Source organism: Arachis hypogaea, chromosome 11, assembly GCF_003086295.3.
Source record: "Arachis hypogaea cultivar Tifrunner chromosome 11, arahy.Tifrunner.gnm2.J5K5, whole genome shotgun sequence".
Classification (NCBI taxonomy): Eukaryota; Viridiplantae; Streptophyta; class Magnoliopsida; order Fabales; family Fabaceae; genus Arachis; species Arachis hypogaea.
In genome coordinates this window covers 122115952-122137033 of record NC_092046.1, presented here as the reverse complement: position 1 = coordinate 122137033, position 21082 = coordinate 122115952, and the positions used below count along the sequence as shown (strand labels likewise).

At 36.1% G+C, this 21082-nt stretch overlaps 1 non-coding gene across 1 annotated transcript; it reads left to right on the top strand.

The window, feature by feature from the left end:
• The first annotated feature begins 10667 nt into the window (after positions 1-10667).
• LOC112724195 (small nucleolar RNA R71) lies at positions 10668-10775 on the top strand. The gene has a single exon (XR_003163370.1). It is a non-coding gene; the product is annotated as a small nucleolar RNA R71 (small nucleolar RNA).
• Positions 10776-21082: the final 10307 nt, after the last annotated feature.

Genomic DNA, 21082 nt, shown 5'->3' with positions numbered 1-21082 from the left:
TCCGTTAACGCACCAGATCCACTGATAAATTGAGTTTCTATTTTTATGTTGATTTGTTGCTATTTTTTCTTAGACATTGAATTGTTCCCTTTGAGTATCTTTGGGATTGGAATTGTTCTCTTCCATTTATCGGTGTTCAGTATTAGAATTAGAAGAGAAGAAAAAGTCGCCGGATGTGAGAGGCAAGATGGAGGAAGGAGGCGAGACCCGACTCATAAGCACAAATGCGATGAATCTGGCGCGGCGACAGTGAACCGAGGTGAAAGACAGAGAGCGCTGGGGTTGGGGTGTAATTTTGGAAAGTGAGAAAGTGAGAGTGAGAGAGCTGGGGAGGGGCGGCGTGGGTTCAGATAGCTTAGGGAGTTTTTGGTCAATTTCAAATGATTAAATTACACGGTTGGTCTCCATACTTTCACTAAAATTGTAAATTGGTCCCTATTGTCAAACATGTGCAGCTCACATGTTTAAAATAGAAAATATTCTGTTAAATCAAACACTTTTTGAACGGTGGAGACTAAATTGCAAATTTTAATTCTCTTTAGGGAACCAATTATAAACTTTTAAAGTGTAGGGAATAATTTATAATTTTACTGAAAATCTAGGGACCAACTGTGTAATTTAACCTTACAAAAACTATTACATTTATTAATATTTCTTAGTAACATTACTTGAACATCATTATTGAGTATTAATTAGTGTGAAAAAAAACAAAATTTAATATATAATTATTCTATTGGAAAATAAATTATTTTCTAAATTGGTAAATATATTTTTTTTTTCAATTTTTTACACCGTTTTTTGGCAATATTTGCAATTAAAAAATAGCAAATGACTACACTATCTTATAATATGATGTACAATTTATTTTTTTATTTTAAAATTAATTGTGGTTAGTGAGATAAAATTTAAATATTTTTTTATTTTCTTATTAAAATTTAAATTTAACTTCAGAATTAATTAACAACTCATTTTTTTAGTTTTAGTAATAAAAATAATATTCAGTATTTAATGATTTTAATAATTTAAGTTTCAATTATAAAAAATTGGGTTAGAAATTCATTATAACTTAATAATTGAAAATATATATGTTACAATACGAAAATAGTATCTAATGTATAATTATTTATTTTTTTAATAGAGTTAATGTATAATTTATTGAGGGTTGATTTATCATCCAAATTTTTTTATAAATTTTGTATTATGTAAAAATAGTGATCTCATTTTTTATTATTATTTAAAAAATTATTCATAATTTTTATTATGTAATTAACTTAATTAATAATATTTATTATTATTTTTCTACTAAAAAATATTAGTTTATACTATTTATATATTTTTTAATACTAATAAGTAAGTAGATATTTGTACTATTATACTTATTGTCCTAGACGATAACTTAAGTTGTTTATTTTGTATCTTAAATTCATTAAATATTAAGAGAAGAAAAATTATGCAATAAATTATATATTATAAAGATTTGTTGATTTATACATAAGTTAACTATATAGTTGTTCAGTTAGTCGGTTGGTTCCTGAACAGGTCGAGGATACTGCGTGTACGGACAGGGGACCTGGATGTGGGTTGCTCATGCGTGATTGGACCTCCTGGGTAAACATTGGAGGGAGAGGAAAGGAGCTTCACGATCTTCTGGGCTGATGGAGTGGTGAGAGGGGGAGCCACCTGCAAAAGGGACTCCAATGCTCAAGTCAGAATCCGTACAAGATAGCAGAAAAGGTAAGGATTAGGTGTCGTACCTCGGAGGAGGGGTAGGACCCTCCCCTTATATAGTCTGCACCTAGGACAGGTCCCACTGGAGAAGACTCACCTTCCAAGAAACTTCCTTCCTCAGCTGTCAGTTGCCTCATAGGGTGGAAGGTGGCATGTTGATTGGCCTCCTGGTTCGAGTTTCGAGTACCCGTCAGGTCGGTCGGTCGGTCGGACCTGGGCATTGGGCTAGCTGGGCCGGGGCGAAACAATAGTCATTACAAAAAATAAAAAATTATTTATCATATATAATAATCCTTGATATATGTAGTATTATGTATATATTATGATTATTTATTTTAATTATATGAGTGATTATTGTTATTTTCATTTTTTTATTACATTATTAAATAATATTTAAAATTAAAAGAGAAAAAAGATAACGAAAAAATTTTCTTAATTTGAATTAAAAAAATTTCTTCTAAATATATTCAATTTTTATATATACTAAATATTATAATATTTAATAATACAATATTTGTTACAATAATGACTCAATATTAATTCAAGATATACTTGATCTAGTAAGACCTCAAAGCAAGCAAGATCAACATAGGTTCATTATTGTTAGGGTCTCAAATCCGACTTAGGTTCATTACCTTAAGGTCCAATATAGATGAAGTCCATGTGCCCCCCTCAAATTGGCTCAGATTGAATATTTGTTACTAGTTGATGAGCGAAAATTGAAGCTCATGGATACCGACAAGTGCACCGGATCATTCAAGTAATACCACGGTGAGTGGATATCGTTCTCACGAGAATTAACAAATTGAGGCAAGCAACGTCTAATTAAATTTCTAATTAGATCGATCAAACTTTGAATTTTGGATTGTGGATCTTGCAGAAAAAGTAGAAACAAAAAGAAAGACTTGGAGAATGCTTGGAATCTTGGAAGTAGAGTGCTTCGGAGGCAGTGACGTTGATTGAAAGAAAATAAAAATGGAGAGAGTCAAGAACTTCGAAGATGTTTAAGCCCTTAGAAAAATCAAGCCTTGTTTACCTATTTTGAAGTATGCAAAGATCTTTTACGACAAATTTTAAGAAACTGATTTTCAATTCCTTGGCTCCTTAGTTTCTCTTTAATTAACAAATTATCAATTCCTTGGTCAACCGATTAATTAAAGAGGTTAAATATAAAAACTGATTTAGTTTCAACTAAGATTTAAAAGTAGTCCTTAGGTCAAATTATATGTCACTTATTCAAGCTAGTCCTGTCTAGTTAAATCTTAGAACAAAACATAATTTTTCAAAAGTTGTTCTAATTCGAATTATATATTGTCACTTATTCAAACTATTATGTATGTGCTATACACTAATTGAACCATTATTCCCATCTGAATTCAAAAAGTCATGTGAAAGAGTTTTCAAATTATAATTCAGATATTAGTTTTTCCAAAGCAATAAAAGAATTCAAAACGGGATTATCATACCTTCCGATACTACTAATCCTTTAAGGGACGAAGAAAGAAAAGATAAGATAGCTAACTACTTTTTTTTCAAATTCAAATCAAAATAATTCAAATTTAATCTAGAACAAATTCTAACAACCAAATCTTTTATGTTTCTAAAAAGAATTAATAACTAATCTTATAGAATTTTGAGTCTTTTGGATGTGATTAAAGCTTCTAATGATGTGTATAATTGAGATTGGGCCTTAATTGTTGCATCTTGGAACCTTAGGGTTGTTGTGCACTGCGCTGGGCTTGTAATCTTCAAGTTTGGGCATGTGGCCTAATTTCACCTCTAGGGAGACTTGCACATGTGGCTTGGAGTGGAGCACGCCAGGCTTGTGAGGGAAGAAAGCATGGCAGCAGCCAGGCTTGTGGTAATGCACACCAGGCGTGCCTGTGATGATGGATGAGACGTCGGGCTTATAGGGAGGCAAGCTGGGCATATGGTTGGAGGAAGCATGGCCATCAGGCTTGTATGCTCTTGGGAGGCTTGGGTGTCCAGTTTGATTCTCTAGGTACGGTTTTGTTCCTTAGAATACGGTTTTGCTATTTTTAAGTTGTGCTTATTTTTTCTTGTCAAAAAGCTTTAATTCTTACTCATTTTGAGCCAAAAACTCCTAAAAACACAAAAGCACTATCTCAACTCTAAATATTTTATTATTTATGAAATTTCGTTAGAAAACATAAGATGTTTGAATAAAACCTAAGAAAATGAATGAAAAAAAAAATCCTAAAATTGCTTAAGATGATGTGTCATTTACAAGTTAGCTGGGGAGCATGGGGGACCCCTTTTCCATCCCGCACTCCTGTAACACCCTACCACACAAAGCTTTACGCTTAAGTTGTAAAATAAAGGTGGAGTGGTATTACGACCTCTAAAATAATATATATATATATATATATATATATATATATATATATATATATATATATATTGGTACACGAAATTGTGATCTCAACTGCGCCAACAACTTGGTACGCACGATCATAATCTCAATTCTTTTTCACAACTCCGCACAACTAACTAGCAAGTGCACTGGGTCGTCCAAGTAATAAACCTTACGTGAGTAAGGGTCGATCCCACAAAGATTGTTGGCTTGAAGCAAGCTATGGTCATCTTGTAAATCTCAGTCAAGCAGATTCAATTGGTTATGAAGTTTTGATAATTAAAATATAATTAGAACATAAAATAAGATAGAGATACTTATGTAATTCATTGGTGAGAATTTCAGATAAGCGTATAGAGATGCTTATTGCTTCTGAATCACTGCTTTCCTACTGTCTTCATTCAATCATTCCTACTCCTTTCCATGGCAAGCTGTATGTTAGGGGATCACCGTTGTCAATGGCTACCGTCCGTCCTCTCAGTGAAAATGGTCCAAATGCGCTGTTACTGCACGGCTAATCATCTGTCAGTTCTCACTCATGTTGGAATAGGATCCATTGATCCTTTTGCGTCTGTCACTACGCCCAACACTCGCGAGTTTGAAGCTCGTCACAGTCATCCCATCACAGATCCTACTCGGAATACCACAGACAAGGTTTAGTCTTTCCGGATCTCAGGAATGGCCACCAATAATTCTAGCTTATACCACGAAGACTCTGATCGTGAACCAGGAGGCTAAGAGATATGCATTCAAGCTCGTTTTCATGTAGAACGGAAGTGGTTGTCAGGCACGCATTCATAGGTGAGAATGGTGATGAGTGTCATATAATCATCACATTCATCATGTTCTTGGGTGTGAATAAATATCTTAGAATAAGAATAAGCTTGAATTGAATAGAAAAACAATAGTACTTTGCATTAATTCGTGAGGAACAGCAGAGCTCCACACCTTAATCTATAGGGTGTAGAAACTCCACCGTTGAAAATACATAAGTGATGAAGGTCCAGGCATGGCCGAATGGCCAGCCCCACAAACGTGAACATACAAGTTCCAAAGATGGTCAAAAAGACAAAAGACATAAAATAAATCACTAAAAGTAGTTTTTATACTAAACTAGTAGCTAGGGTTATAGAAAATAAGTAAATGATGCAGAAATCCACTTCCGGGCCCATTTGGTGTGTACTTGGGCTGAGCATTGAGCTTTACACATGTAGAGACTTCTCTTGGAGTTAAACGCCAGGTTGCAGCCTGTTTGTGGCGTTTAACTCTAGTTTGTAACCTGTTTTTGGCATTTAACTTCAGAATAGGGCAGGAAGTTGGCGTTTGAACGCCAGTTTGCGTCGTCAAAACTCGGGCAAAGTATGGACTATTATATATTGCTGGAAAGCCCAGGATGTCTACTTTCTAACGCAATTGAGAGCGCACCAATTGGGTTTCTTTTGCTCTAGAAAATCCACTTCGAGTGCAGGGAGTTAGAATCCAATAGCATCTGCAGTCCTTTTTCAGCCTCTGAATCAGATTTTTACTCAGGTCCCTCAATTTCAGCCAGAAAATACCTGAAATCACAGAAAAACACACAAACTCGTAGTAAAGTCTAGAAATGTGATTTTTATTTAAAAACTAATAAAAATATACTAAAAAGTAGCTAAATCATACTAAAAACTACCTAAGAACAATGCCAAAAAGCGTATAAATTATCCGCTCATCACAACACCAAACTTAAATTGTTGCTTGTCCCCAAGCAACTGAAAATCAAATAGGATAAAAAGAAGAGAATATACTATAAATTTCAAAATATCAATGAGACTTAGCTCCAATTAGATGAGCGGGACTAGTAGCTTTTTGCCTCTGAACAGTTTTGGCATCTCACTTTATCCTTTGAAGTTCAGAATGATTGGCATCTATAGGAACTCAGAATTTAGATAGTGTTATTGATTCCCCTAGTTCAGTATGTTGATTCTTGAACACAGCTACTTTATGAGTCTTGGCCGTGGCCCTAAGCACTTTATTTTTCGGTATTACCACCGGATACATAAATGCCACAGACACATAACTGGGTGAACCTTTCAGATTGTGACTCAGCTTTGCTAGAGTCCCCAATTAGAGGTGTCCAGGGTTCTTAAGCACACTCTTTTTGCTTTGGATCACGACTTTAACCGCTCAGTCTCAAGCTCTTCACTTAACACCTTCACGCCACAAGCACATGGTTAGGGACAGCTTGGTTTAACCGCTTATGCTAGGATTTTATTCCTTTGGGCCCTCCTATCTATTAATGCTCAAAGCCTTGGATCCTTTTTACCCTTGCCTTTTAGTTTAAAGGGTTACTGGCTTTTTGCTCTTGCCCTTTGGTTTAAAGAGCTCTTGGCTTTTTCTGCTTGTTTTTTCTTTTTCTTTTTCTCTTTTTTTCTTTTATTTTCGCCATTTTTTATTCGCAAGCTTTGTTTTTCACTGCTTTTCTTGCTTCAAGAATCAATTTTATGATTTTTCAGATTATCAATAATATTTTTCCTTTTTCATTATTCTTTCAAGAGCCAACAATTTTAACATTCATAAATAACAAATTCAAAAATATGCATTATTCAGTCATTCATTCAGAAAATAAAAAGTATTGTCACCACATCAAAATAATTAAACTAATCTCAAGGATGAATTCGAAATTCATGTACTTCTTGTTCTTTTGCATTTAGAACATTTTTTATTTAAGAAAGGTGATGGATTCATAGGACATTTATAGCTTTAAGGCATAGACACTAGACACTAATGATCATGTAATAAAGACACAAACATAAATAAACATAAAGCATAGAGAACAAAAACAGAGAAAAAATAAATAGACAAGGAGATTAAGGAACGGGTCCACCTTAGTGATGGTGGCTAGTTTTTCCTCTTGAAGATCTTATGGAGTGCCTTAGCTCGTCAATGACTCTTCCTTGCCTTTGTTGCTCCTCCCTCATAGCTATTTGATCTTCTCTAATTTCATGGAGGAGGATGGAATGCTCTTGGTGTTCCACCCTCAATTGTCCCATGCTGGAACTTAATTCTCCTAGGGAGGTATTAATTTGCTCCTAATAGTTTTGTGGAGGAAAGTGCATCCCTTGAGGCATCTCAGGAATTTCATGATGAGGAATTTCCTCATGCTTTTGTTGAGGCCCATGAGTGGGCTCTTTTGTTTGCTCCATCCTCTTTTTAGTGATGGGCTTGTCATCTTCAATGAGGATGTCTCCCTCTATGACAATCCCAGCCAAATTGCAGAGGTGACAAATGAGGTGAAGAAAGGCTAACCTTGCCAAAATGGAGGACTTGTCAGCCACCTTGTAGAGTTCTTGAGGTATAATCTCATGAACTTCCACTTCCTCCCCAATCATGATACTATGGATCATGATGGCCCGATCCACAGTTACTTCAGATCCGTTGCTAGTAGGAATGATAGAGCGTTGGATGAACTCCAACCATCCTCTAGCCACAGGCTTAAGGTCATGCCTTCTCAATTGAACCGGCTTGCCTCTTAAGTCAATTTTCCATTGAGCTCCTTCCACACATATGTCCATGAGGACTTGGTCCAACCTTTGATCAAAATTGACCCTTCTAGTGTAGGGGCGTGCATTTTCTTGCATCATTGGCAAGTTGAACGCCAACCTTACATTTTTCGGACTGAAATCTAAGTATTTTCCCCGAACCATTATAAGCCAATTCTTTGGGTTTGGGTTCATACTTTGATCATGGTTCCTAGTGATCCATGCGTTTGCATAGAACTCTTGAACCATTAAGATTCCGACTTGTTGAATAGGATTGGGGAGAACTTCCCATCTTCTTCTTCTAATCTCTTGTTAGATCTCTGGATATTCGCCCTTTTGAGCTTAAAAGGGACCTCAGGGATCACCTTTTTCTTGGCCACAACTTCATAGAAGTGGTCTTGATGGACCTTTGAGATGAATCTTTCCATCTCCCATGACTCAGAGGTGGAAGCAATTGCCTTTCCTTTCCTCTTTCTTAAGGTTTCTCTGGCCTTAGGTGCCATTAATGGTTATGGAAAAACAAAAAGCAATGCTTTCACCACACCAAACTTAAAATGTTTGCTCGTCCTCGAGCAAAAGAAGAAAGAAAGTAGTAGAAGAAGAAGAAAATGGAGGAGATGGAGGGAGATATGTGGTTTGGCCAAGGGGTAGAAGTAGTGGTTGTAATGTGTGAAAATGAAGGAGTGGTGAGCGGTTTATATAGGGTTGGGGGGAGGGTTAGGTTTCGTGTATTAGGGTTGGGTTTGGGAGGGAAAGGATTTTGAATTTGGAGGTAGGTGGGGTTTTTGGGGAAGAGTGGATGGATGTGATTGGTGAAGAGGTGATGGGTAAGGGTGATGGAGGTGATTGGTGAAGGGTATTTGGGAAAGAGTGTTATGAAAAGGTGGGAGAGAGAGAGAGAGAGAGGTAGGATAGGTGGGGATTCTGTGGGGTCCATAGATCTTGAGGGGTCAAGGACTTAGCATCCCTGCTCCATTTAGGCGTGTAAATGCCCTTAGAGTGCAATCCTGGCGTTTAACGCCAGACTGCTGCTTGTTTCTGGCATTTAACGCCAGACTGTAGCCTGTTTCTGGCGTTTAACGCCAGACTATAGCCTGTTTCTGGTGTTTAACGCCAGTTTGATGCTTTTTTCTGGCATTAAATGCCAGTCTGATGCTTCTTACTCGCGTTTAAACGCCAGTAAGCTTATCCTCCAGGGTGTGCTATTTTTAATGCTGTTTTTCATTCTGTTTTTGATTTTTTAGTTATTTTTGTGACTTCACATGATCATCAACCTACAGAAAATATAAAATAACAATGGAAAATAAATAGATATAATTAAATAACATTGAGTTGCCTCCCAATAAGCGCTTCTTTAATGTCAATAGCTTGACAGTGAGCTCTCATGGAGCCTCACATATAATCAGAGCAGGATTGGGGCCTCTCAACACCAAACCTAGGGTTTGGTTGTGGCCTTCCAACACCAAACTTAGAGTTTGAATGTGGGGGTTTTGTTTGACTTTGTATTAAGAGAAGCTTTTCATGCTTCCTCTCTATGGTTACAGAAGGAGAACCTTGAGTCTTGAATACAAGGTAGTCCTCATTCAACTGAAGGACCAACTCTCCTCTGTCAACATCAATCATAGCTTTTGCTGTGGCTAGGAAGGGTCTGCCAAGGATGATGGATTCATCCTCATCCTTCCCAATGTCTAGGATTATGAAATCAGCAAGGATGTAAAGGCCTTCAACCTTTACTAGCACGTCCTCTACTATTCCATAAGCCTGTTTCATTGATTTGTCTACCATCTCTAGTGAGATTCTTGCAGCTTGTACCTCAAAGATTCCCAGTTTCTCCATTACAGAGAGTGGCATGAGATTTATCCCTGACCCCAAGTCACACAGAGCCTTCTCAAAGGTCATGGTGCCTGTGGTACAAGGTATGAAGAATTTTCCGGGATCCGGTTTCTTCTGAGGTAATTTCTGCCTCATTAATGCATTCAGTTCATTGGTGAACAAGGGGGTTCATCCTCCCAAGTCTCAGTACCAAATAACTTGGCATTCAGCTTCATGATTGCTCCTAGATATTTAGCAACTTGCTCTTCAGTGATGTCTTCATTCTCTTCAGAGGAAGAATATTCATCAGAGCTCATGAATGGCAGAAGGAAGTTCAATGGAATCTCTGTGGTCTCTGTATGAGCCTCAGATTCCTTTGGTTCCTCAAAGAAAAACTCCTTTCTGTCCAGAGGACGTCCCATGAGGCTTTTCTCACTGGGACTCACGTCCTCCTCACTCTCTCCAGGTTCGGCCATGTTGGTCATGGTTATGGCCTTGCACTCTCTCTTGGAATTTACTTCTGTATTGCTTGGGAGGGTACTGGGATGAGTTTAAGTAATCTTCTTACTCAGCTGACCCACCTGTGCCTCTAAATTTCTAATGGAGGACCTTGTTTTATTCATGAAACTTAGGGTGGTCTTGGATAAATCAGAGACTATGGTTGCCAGGCCAGAATGGCTTTGTTCAGAATTCTCTGTCTGTTGCTGAGAAGATGATGGAAAAGGCTTGCTATTGCTAAACCTATTTCTTCCACCATTATTATTGAAGCCTTGTTGGGGCTTCTGTTGGTCCTTCCATGAGAAATTTGGATGATTTCTCCATGAAGGATTATAGGTGTTTCCATAGGTTTCTCCCATGTAATTCACCTCTGCCATTGCATGGTTCTCAGGATCATAAGCTTTTTCTTCAGAAGATGCTTCTTTAGTACTGTTGGATGCAGTTTGCAATCCATTTAGACTCTGAGAAATCATATTGACTTGCTGAGTCAATATTTTATTCTGAGCCAATATGGCATTCAGAGTGTCAATTTCAAGAACTCCCTTCTTCTGAGGCGTCCCATTATTCACAGGATTCCTCTCAGAGGTGTACATGAACTGGTTATTTGTAACCATTTCAATGAGTTCTTGAACTTCTGCAGAGGTTTTCAGATGGAGAAATCCTCCTGCAGAATGGTCCAATGACATTTTTGACAACTCAGACAGACCATCATAGAATATACATATGATGCTCCATTCTGGAAGCATGTCAGTAGGACACCTTTTGATCAATTGCTTATATCTTTCCCAAGCTTCATAGAGGGACTCACCTTCCTTCTGTCTGAAGGTTTAGATTTTCACTCTAAGCTTGCTCATCTTTTGAGGTGGAAAGAATTTGGCCAGAAAAGCACTGACCAGCTTTTCCCAAGAGTTTAGGCTTTCCTTAGGTTGTGAATCTAACCATGTTCTAGCTCTATCTCTTACAGCAAAAGGGAAAAGCATAAGGCTGTAGACCTCGGGATCAACTCCATTGGTCTTAACAGTGTCACAGATTTGCAAGAATTCAGCTAAGAACTGATGGGGATCTTCCAATAGAAGTCCATGAAACTTACAATTCTGTTGCATTAGAGAAACTAATTGAGGCTTAAGCTCAAAGTTGTTTGCTCCAATGGCAGGAATTGAGATGCTTCTTCCATAGAAGTTAGAAGAGGGTGCAATAAAGTCACCAAGCATCTTCCTTATATCTCCACCATTGTTATTGGGTTCGGCCATCTCCTCTTATTTTTCGAAAAATTCTGTCAGGTCCTCTCCAGAGTGTTGTGCTTTAGCTTCTCTTAGCTTCCTCTTTAGAGTCCTTTCAGGTTCTGGATCAGCTTCAACAAGAATGTTCTTATCCTTGCTCCTGCTCATATGAAAAAGAAGAGAACAGAAAAGAAGAGGAATCCTCTATTCACAGTATAGAGATTCCTTTATGTGAGTAGAAGAAGAGAAGAATAGAAGAAGGAGAAGAGAAAAATTCGAACACAGAGAAGAAGAGGGGGTTTGAATTTTGAGTGGAAGAGGAGTGTTAGTAGATAAATAAATAAATAGAGAGATGAGAGAGGGAGATTGAATTCGAAAATTAAAAAGAGAAATAAAATTAAATTAAAATTTAAAACAATTAGTTAATTAAAAGAAATTTTGAAAAAGTGGGGGGGGGGAGCTTTCGAAAATTAGAGAGAGAAAATTAGTTAGGTGGTTTTGAAAAAGATATGATTGAAATAGAAAACTTTTAAAATCAAACAAAAAGTCTAGTAGTTAATTGAAAAAGATTTGAAAATCAATTTGGAAAAGATAAGAAGTTAGAAAAGATTTTGAAATTGATTTTTGAAAAAAAAAAGATATGATTGAAAATTATTTTGAAAAAGATTTGAAAAAGAAATTTAAAAAGATTTGATTTTGAAATTAAAGTTGATTACTTGACTAACAAGAAACTAAAAGATATGATTTTAAAATTTAAAGATTGAAACTTTTCTTAATAGACAAATAACAACTCGAAATTTTTGAATCTAAAAATTGAATGCTAGTAATAAATCTGAAAATATGAAACAAAAATAAGAAAAAGATTTTGAAAATCAATTTAAAATTTTTGAAAATATGAAAGAAAAAATGAAAAAGATTTGAAAAAGATAGAATTTTTAAATTGAAAATTTGACTTGACTCATAAAAAACAACTAGATTTTAAAACTTTTTAACTAAATCAATTCAAATTTTCGAAATTTATGAGCAAAATAAGGGAAAGATATTTTTTTTATTTTTGAATTTTCAATGAGGAAAGAGAAAAACATAAAAATGATGCAAAACATGAAAATTCAAGATCAAAACAAAGAATGCATGCAAGAACACTTTGAATGTCAAGATGAACACCAAGAACACTTTGAAGATCATGATGAACATCAAGAACATATTTTTGAAAATTCTTAAGGAAAGAAAAACATGCAAGACACCAAACTTAAAAATCTTTAAACTTTAGACACTAATAATTCAAGAATGCATATGAAAAATAAGAAAAGACATAAAATATGAAAATGCAAAGATCAAACAAAGAAGATCATCAAGAACAACTTGAAGATCATGAAGAACAGTTTCATGCAGGTGTTCTTCGAAAATTTTAAGGAAATTAAAAAGATGCAATTGACACCAAACTTACAAATTGACACTAAACTCAAACAAGAAACATACATTATTTTTTTGATTTTTATGATTTTACTAATTTTTTTTTGTAATTTTTTGAAAATTAATTGGAAAAAGAAAAATAAGAATTTCAAAATTTTTAATGAGAATTCCAGGAATCATGCAATGTTAGCCTAAAACTCCGGTCCAGGAATTAGACATGGCTTACTAGCCAGCCAAGCTTTCAGCGAAAGCACCGGTCCAAAACACTAGACATGGCCAATGGCCAGCCAAGCTTTAGCAGATCATTACATTCAACAGCAAGATTGATAGAAATCAACAAGCTCTTGTGATGATAAGTTGAAACCTCGATCCAAAAGATTAGACATGGCTTCACAGCCAGCCAGACTTCAACAGATCATCATGAAACTCTGGAATTCATTCTTAAAAATTCTAGTCATAGAATAATTTATTTTTTTTTGAATTTTTTTTTGAAAATAAAAAGAATAAAAACAAAAACTTAAAATTAAAATAAAATTACCTAATCTGAGCAACAAGATGAACCGTCAGTTGTCCAAACTCGAACAATCCCCGGCAACGGCGCCAAAAACTTGGTGCACAAAATTGTGATCTCAACTGCGCCAACAACTTGGTACACACGATCATAATCTCAATTCTTTTTCACAGCTCCACACAACTAACCAGCAAGTGCACTGGGTCGTCCAAATAATAAACCTTACGTAAGTAAGGGTCGATCCCACGGAGATTGTCAGCTTGAAGCAAGCTATGGTGATCTTGTAATCTCAGTCAGGCAGATTCAATTGGTTATGAAGTTTTGATAATTAAAATATAATTAGAACATAAAATAAGATAGAGATACTTATGTAATTCATTGGTGAGAATTTCAGATAAGCGTATGGAGATTCTTGTTGCTTCTGAATCTCTGCTTTCCTACTATCTTCATTCAATCATTCCTACACCTTTCCATGGCAAGCTGTATGTTGGGGATCACCGTTGTTAATGGTTACCGTCCGTCCTCTCAGTGAAAATGGTCCAAATGCGCTGTCACCGCACGGCTAATCATCTGTCGATTCTCACTCATGTTGGATTAGGATCCATTGATCCTTTTGCGTCTGTCACTATGCCCAATACTCGCGAGTTTGAAGCTCGTCACAGTCATCCCTTCCCAGATCCTACTCGGAATACCACAGACAAGGTTTAGACTTTCCGAATCTCAAGAATGGCCGCCAATAATTCTAGTTTATACCACGAAGACTCTGATCGTGAACCAGGAGGCTAAGAGATATGCATTCAAGCTCATTTTCATGTAAAACGGAAGTGGTTGTCAGGCACGCGTTCATAGGTGAGAATGGTGATGAGTGTCACATAATCATCACATTCATCATGTTCTTGGGTGCGAATGAATATCTTAGAATAAGAATAAGCTTGAATTGAATAGAAAAATAATAGTACTTTGCATTAATTCATGAGGAACAGCAAAGCTCCACACCTTAATCTATGGGGTGTAGAAACTCCACCGTTGAAAATGCATAAGTGATGAAGGTCCAGGCATGGCCAAATGGCCAGCCTCCCAAACGTGAACATACAAGTTCCAAAGATGGTCAAAAAGACAAAAGACTTAAAATAAATCACTAAAAGTAGTTTTTATACTAAACTAGTAGCTAGGGTTACAGAAAATAAGTAAATGATGTAGAAATCCACTTCCGGGCCCATTTGGTGTGTGCTTGGGCTGAGCATTGAGATTTACACATGTAGAGACTTTTCTTGGAGTTAAACGCCAGGTTACAGCCTGTTTGTGGCGTTTAACTCTGGTTTGTAACCTATTTCTGGTGTTTAACTTCAGAATAGGGTAGAAAGTTGGCGTTTGAACGCCATTTTGCGTTGTCAAAACTCGGGCAAAGTATGGACTATTATATATTGCTGGAAAGCCCAGGATGTCTACTTTCCAACGCAATTCAGAGCGCGCCAATTGGGTTTCTATTGCTCCAGAAAATCCACTTCGAGTGCAGGGAGTTAGAATCCAATAGCATCTGCAGTCCTTTTTCAGCCTCTGAATCAGATTTTTGCTCAGGTCCCTCATTTTCAGCCAGAAAATACCTGAAATCACAGAAAAATACACAAACTCATAGTAAAGTCGAGAAATGTGATTTTATTCAAAAACTAATAAAAATATACTAAAAAGTAGCTAAATCATACTAAAAACTACCAAAAAACAATGCCAAAAAGCGTATAATTAAACGGGTAAAGCAAAAACGTGAAATAAAAAGTGCAATGCTCCAGAGACGAGATTGCTTGCGTGCTAAGAAACTAAAGATCATAAGTATAATTAAACAGAAAGTAGGAATAGAGGGTCAAGAGTACAAAATAACAAGCTCCTAACTCAGCCTGCGAAGCTATGGTTGGCCGGAGAATATTTACATACATATATACATAACCCGAAGTCCAAAATACATATATAAAACCCTAGTTCTCCATAAACCTCTAAGAGGTACAACAGTAAAGTATATATACACATGAGGAGAGTCTATACATATATATAACAAAATATCAAAAGTAGGGCCCCAAAATATCCATTTCACTGTAGAACTCCAGACGCCTACCGAGGTGCCTCTCGACCTGCATCTGAAAAACAACAATATCGTATGGAATGAGAACCAGGGGTTCTCAGCATGGTAAACGTGCCACACACATAAGATATAAGGTCTTGGCAAAGCCAGAGGCAATTCTAGAATGCCGACACTCAGATAATAAAGCTTAAGGGATAAAAACAGAAACCATAAACGGATGGTCTTCTAAGAATATCAAAGACTAACTTAAACTTAACTTGCACACTAAATATTTCCACCTTTCTCCCGTACCTCCATTTCCAGTGAATTTGCACAGATAGACAAGTAGACAAAGACAAACACAGGTAGGATATAAGTAATACAGATAGCAAGTATAATAATTAGCATACTATAATCAATTAGGCATTCCCAATTAATGCATAAGCAAGCAAAGCAAACAATATGCACATGATGTATTCCTGTCCTATGGCTGATGGGTCTCATCTGTCAGTTATCAAGCCAACCCGACAAGTCCGGTTGCTAAACCCTGGACTATCCCCGTCGCGCATCCCCATGAGTCTATGCATAGCTTTTTATCTTATCATTCATAATACATACATACATACATACATACATACATACATACATACATACATATATATATATATATATAACTTTACTCAATGGGGGTTATATATATATATATATATATATATATATATATATATATATATATATATATATATATATATAACTTTACTCAATGGGGGTTAACCTTCCTGGGAATTTATAAGTACCCGATCACCCTTACGACGTAGGGTCAACAGAGTATCGAGTCTCAATCTAGAACATGTGGTGGCAAGCCACGGTACTTTAACTAGGAAAACTCGTATCTCAGATAATAGAGTGTATAAGCCAATAAGCATTCATAATCATTTGTAATTATTGCATAATCATATCATTAAAGCCATGGTACCATATGTACTCTAAGTATACACATTTCCATATATGATTCACTACTTTTCCAACTTTGCTTCACTCCTAAGTTATCTCCATTTCCTAGCTTCATCTTATTACTAAGCTTACTACCATGATCTAGAGTTAAAAGAATGAAAATAGAGGTTTAGAGGTTGAAATTTGAACTTTAAAACACCAAAATTCATTTTTGCTGAAACAGAGGCCACGCGTACGTGTGGGTCACTGATAAACCCCAATTTTGTGGTTTATCTTGTATTGAATTTAGGGGATTTTATCGACTTTTCTCATATTTATTCAATGAAATAGCATGGTTTTGTGAATTTCTCCTAATTTGTGCTTAAGAGTAAAAACATGCTTTTTAGGCCTTTAAATTGATAAATTTAATTCACTTTAATTCCATTCGATGCCTTGATATGTTGGTTAAGTAATTTCAGGATTAGATAGCAAATATTAGGTTGAAGGAATGAAGAAAAAGCATGCAAAAATGGAGAATTCATGAAGAAATGAGGATTTGCTGAACTCAAGGCCACGCGCACGCGTCACCCATGCGTACGCGTGAGGAGGAGATTCGCCATCGACGCGCACACGTGAAGAGGAATTTTGCAATGCGACGCATACGCGTGACACATGCGTACGCGTGAGAAGCGGCACGTGACTTAACTAAAGGCAATTCGCTGAGGGTGATTTCTGAGCTCAAGGAGGCCCAAATCCAACTCATTTCTGATGCTTTTGAATCCAAGGATTGCAAGAGAATGGGGGAGGAGTCATAGTACAGTTTTCATCATGTTTTAGGGTAGAACTCTAAAGAAAGAGGCTCTCTCCTCTCTCTTGATTTAGGGTAGAAATTAGGGTAAAGTTAGGTTAATCTCTCTTAAATTTAGCTTTCAATTCTTGTTTTGATTTTGTTTTCCCTTTTAATTCCTTGTTATTACACCTTTGCTCTTCTAGTTCTTGTTGTTAATTTTTCTTTCATGTCATTTTTATGTTGATGCACTCTTGCTAATTTTAATTTCCATTAATGCAATTTATGTTTTCTTATTCTTATTGTTTAATTGAGTTGTTATTATTGTTTTCTTACATTGGGTAGTTATAGCTTTCATTAATTCTTACATTTTGGCATGTTTACTTTTATTGAACTCTAGGTGTTTGTTAAATTATTTTCTCTAGTTATTCAGTAGTTTTCTTTACTCTTGGCCTAGGCTAAGGGAATTGGGTGACCTTGAGTCATTGGGTCTCATTGATTTGATGATTTGAGAACCCTTTGTGGTCAATTTGATAACCATTGATGCTAGCCTACTACTAAGTTAATTAATAGCTAGGTTAGGACTTATAGATTGATGTTGATCTAGCCAATTTGACGTACTTCAAGCGTTGAAGTAGATATTGTACGTACTTCAAGCATAGAAGTAGACTAAATGGGTTGGTCCCTCATAATTGTCAATACATCGTTAGTAGACAATGATGGGTGATCTCAATTCCTATGCCAAGCCAAGAGTTCTTTCCCTTTCTTTATTAGTTCTTGTCATTTAATTTCATGTTATTTACTTTTCTTGCCAACTACAAATCAAACCCCCTTGTTCCTTCATAGCTAATAATTGATCACTTCATTGCAATTCCTTGTGAGACGACCCGAGATTTGAATACTTCGGTTTATTTTCATTAGGGTTTGTACTTGTGACAACCAATATTAAAATTTGATTGAGAATTATTAGTTGGTTTTAAACTATGCTTACAACGAAGAAATTCTATTTCTATTGGAGAATTTCTATACTGACAATAAATCTTCATATCAAATTTTTGGTGCCGTTGCCGGGGAATTGCAATGGTGTTATATTATTGGCAATTGTGAATATGTGAATATTGTGAATATGTTTTCCTTTTTGCTTATTTGATAGTTTTTGTTAGGTTTAGAACTTTGTTGCTTATTTTTGTTAGCTTTTGTTTTTATTTGCCACCATGAATTCTCACCCTTTTGGTTATGAGTGTGGTTACAACTATGTTGTAGGAGATAAAAATTACAACGACAACATGCATCAAGGATGGAACAATCAAAGATGGGAGGAGCCTCAAGAATTTGATCACACTTCTTGGTAACAACCGTCCTAAATGTGCTATGAGCAAGAGCCATTCCAAGATGCATACTAAGACAATGGATATGGTGGACCCCCTTGTGATTATCAACATCCACCACCATATGCCTATGAACCCCCTCCACAATATAGCCCTCAACCATCATACTCACAAGCCTCATACCACCAAACACCTTCATATGATCCCAATCCATATCCACCATACCAACTACCTTGTGAACCATATGAACCATATGTAGAACCATCCTAATTCCACCACCAATACCCTCAAGAACCACCACCTCCATGCCATTATCAAGATGAACCACCTCCCATGTATGAGAAATTTCAATCACATAATGAATTTCTCTTTCCATCACAACCTTCCATGGAAGAATATCCATATCTATTGGTCTAAAAGCAAGATGATCCTACTTATGCTAGCCAAGTGGAACAAGAGCCAATGGATCGTTTCAAGGAAGCAATAGACCGGCTTCAAGCAATCATCCGTCAAAAGAAGGAAGAGGAAGCCCAAAGGATGAATGAAGCTATTGAGGCTAACCTTGCCAAAATTAAAGCCAACTTGGACTCATGGGATTCATATTGTAGACAAAGCATCTCCGCGGATGAATGTGAGAAATCAACCGAAGAGTGGAGCATGAAGGAGATTTTGGAATCCCAACATGAGGACAAGGAGATGGGATATGTCTTGCACAAAGTGGAGGAGGAAGAGATCATTGAAGAAGAAGAAGTGGTTGAAGACCTATGCGAAGTTGAACAAGAGGTGGATTTCAAGCTTGAGAACATTTCTACACCAAGTGATGTTGTTGATGATTTTGTGGAAGTTGTTGAACCTTCTTCCATTGAACTTGAAGATAATGTTGAGAAGGATAATGCACAACCTCCAAGACATAGTATGAATGATGAAAGATTGGAAAAAAATTGATATGAAGATTTATTATCAGTCTAGAAATTCCTTAATAGAAATAGAATTTCTTCGTTGTAAGCATAGTTCCAAACCAACTAATAATTCTCAATCAAATTTTAATATTGGTTATCACAAGTACAAACCCCAATAAAAATAAATTGAAGTATTCAAACCTTTGGTCGTCTCACAAGGAATTGCAATGAAGTGATCAATTATTGGCTATGAAGGAACAAGGGGTTTGATTTGTAGTTGGTAAGAAAAGTAAATAACAAGAATGTAAATGACTAGAACTAATAAAGAAAGGGAAAAAACTCTTGGCTAGGCATAGGAATTGAGATCACCCATCCTTGTTTACTAACCATGTATTTACAATTTTGAGGGACCAACCATTTAGTCTACTTCTATGCTTGAAGTGCATACAATATCTACTTCAACGCTTGAAATACGTCAAATTGGCTTGATCAATATCAATCCATAAGTCCTAACCTAACTACTAATTAACTTAGTAGTAGGCTAGCGTCAATGGTTATCAAATTGACCACAAAGGGTTTTCAAATCACCAAATCAATGAGACCCAATGACCAAGATCACCCAATCCCCTTAGCCTAGGCCAAGAGTAAAGAAAACTACTCAATAACTAGAGAAAATATTTTAACAAACACCTAGAGTGCAATAAAAGTAAATATCACAAAATGCAAGAATTAATGAAAGCTATAACTACCCAATGTAAGAAAACAATAATAACAACTCAATTAAACAATAAGAATAAGAAAACATAAATTGCATTAATGGAAATTAAAATTAACAAGAGTGCATCAACATAAAAATGACATGAAATGGGAAATTAACAACAAGAACTAGAAGAGCAAAGGTGTAATAACAAGGAATTAAAGGGAAAACAAAATCAAAACAAGAATTGAAAGCTAAATTTAAGAGAGATTAACCTAACTTTACCCTAATTTCTACCCTAAATCTAGAGAGAGGAGAGAGCCTCTCTCTCTAGAGTTCTACCCTAAAATATGATGAAAACTCTACTATGACTCCTCCCCATTCCCTTGCAATCCTTGGGTTCAAAAACATCAAAAATGAGTTGGATTTGGGTCTCCTTGAGCTCAGAAATCGCCCCCAGCGAATTGCCTTTAGTGAAGTCACGTGCCGCTTGTCACGCGAACTCATGGGTCACGCGTACGCGTTGCATTGCAAAATTACGCTTCACGCATACGCGTGGGTGACGCATGTGTGTGGCCTTGAGTTCAGCAAATCCTCATTTCTTGATGAATTCCCCATTTTTGCATGCTTTTTCTTCATTCCTTCAACCCAATCTTTCCGTTCTAATCCTGAAATCACTTAACAAATATATCAAGGCATCGAATAGAATTAAAGTGAATTAAATTTATCAATTTAAAGGCCTAAAAAGCATGTTTTTACTCTTAAGCACAAATTAGGAGAAATTTACAAAACCATGCTATTTCATTAAATAAATGTGGGAAAAGTCGATAAAATTCCCTAAATTCAATACAAGATAAACCACAAAATTGGGGTTTATCAAACCTCCCAATACTTAAACTAAGCATGTCCTCATGCTAAACCAAGAAAGACAAGAAAAGGGGTACGAACATTTATTCAATGCAAATAAACTATATGCACCTGTCTACATGCATGCAACTAAATACAAAATGATTCTACCTAGTTGGTTAAAAGTAAATCAATCTCCGAGAGCATATATGAATAGGTACGGCTAACACATTATGATGATTCATGAATCCCACCAATTCTAATATCAAAATGAAGTTCAAGTAGACTTATAAAAAGAAAGCTCGTGAAAGCAGGGAACAAGGAATTGAGTATCGAACCCTTACTGGAAGTGTATCCGCTCTAGTCGCTCAAGTGTATAGGGTTGATTCACTCAATTCTCCTCTAATCATGGTTTCCAAGATTTGTTTTGCATCTAACAATCAACAATTATTCAACGCATGCATACAT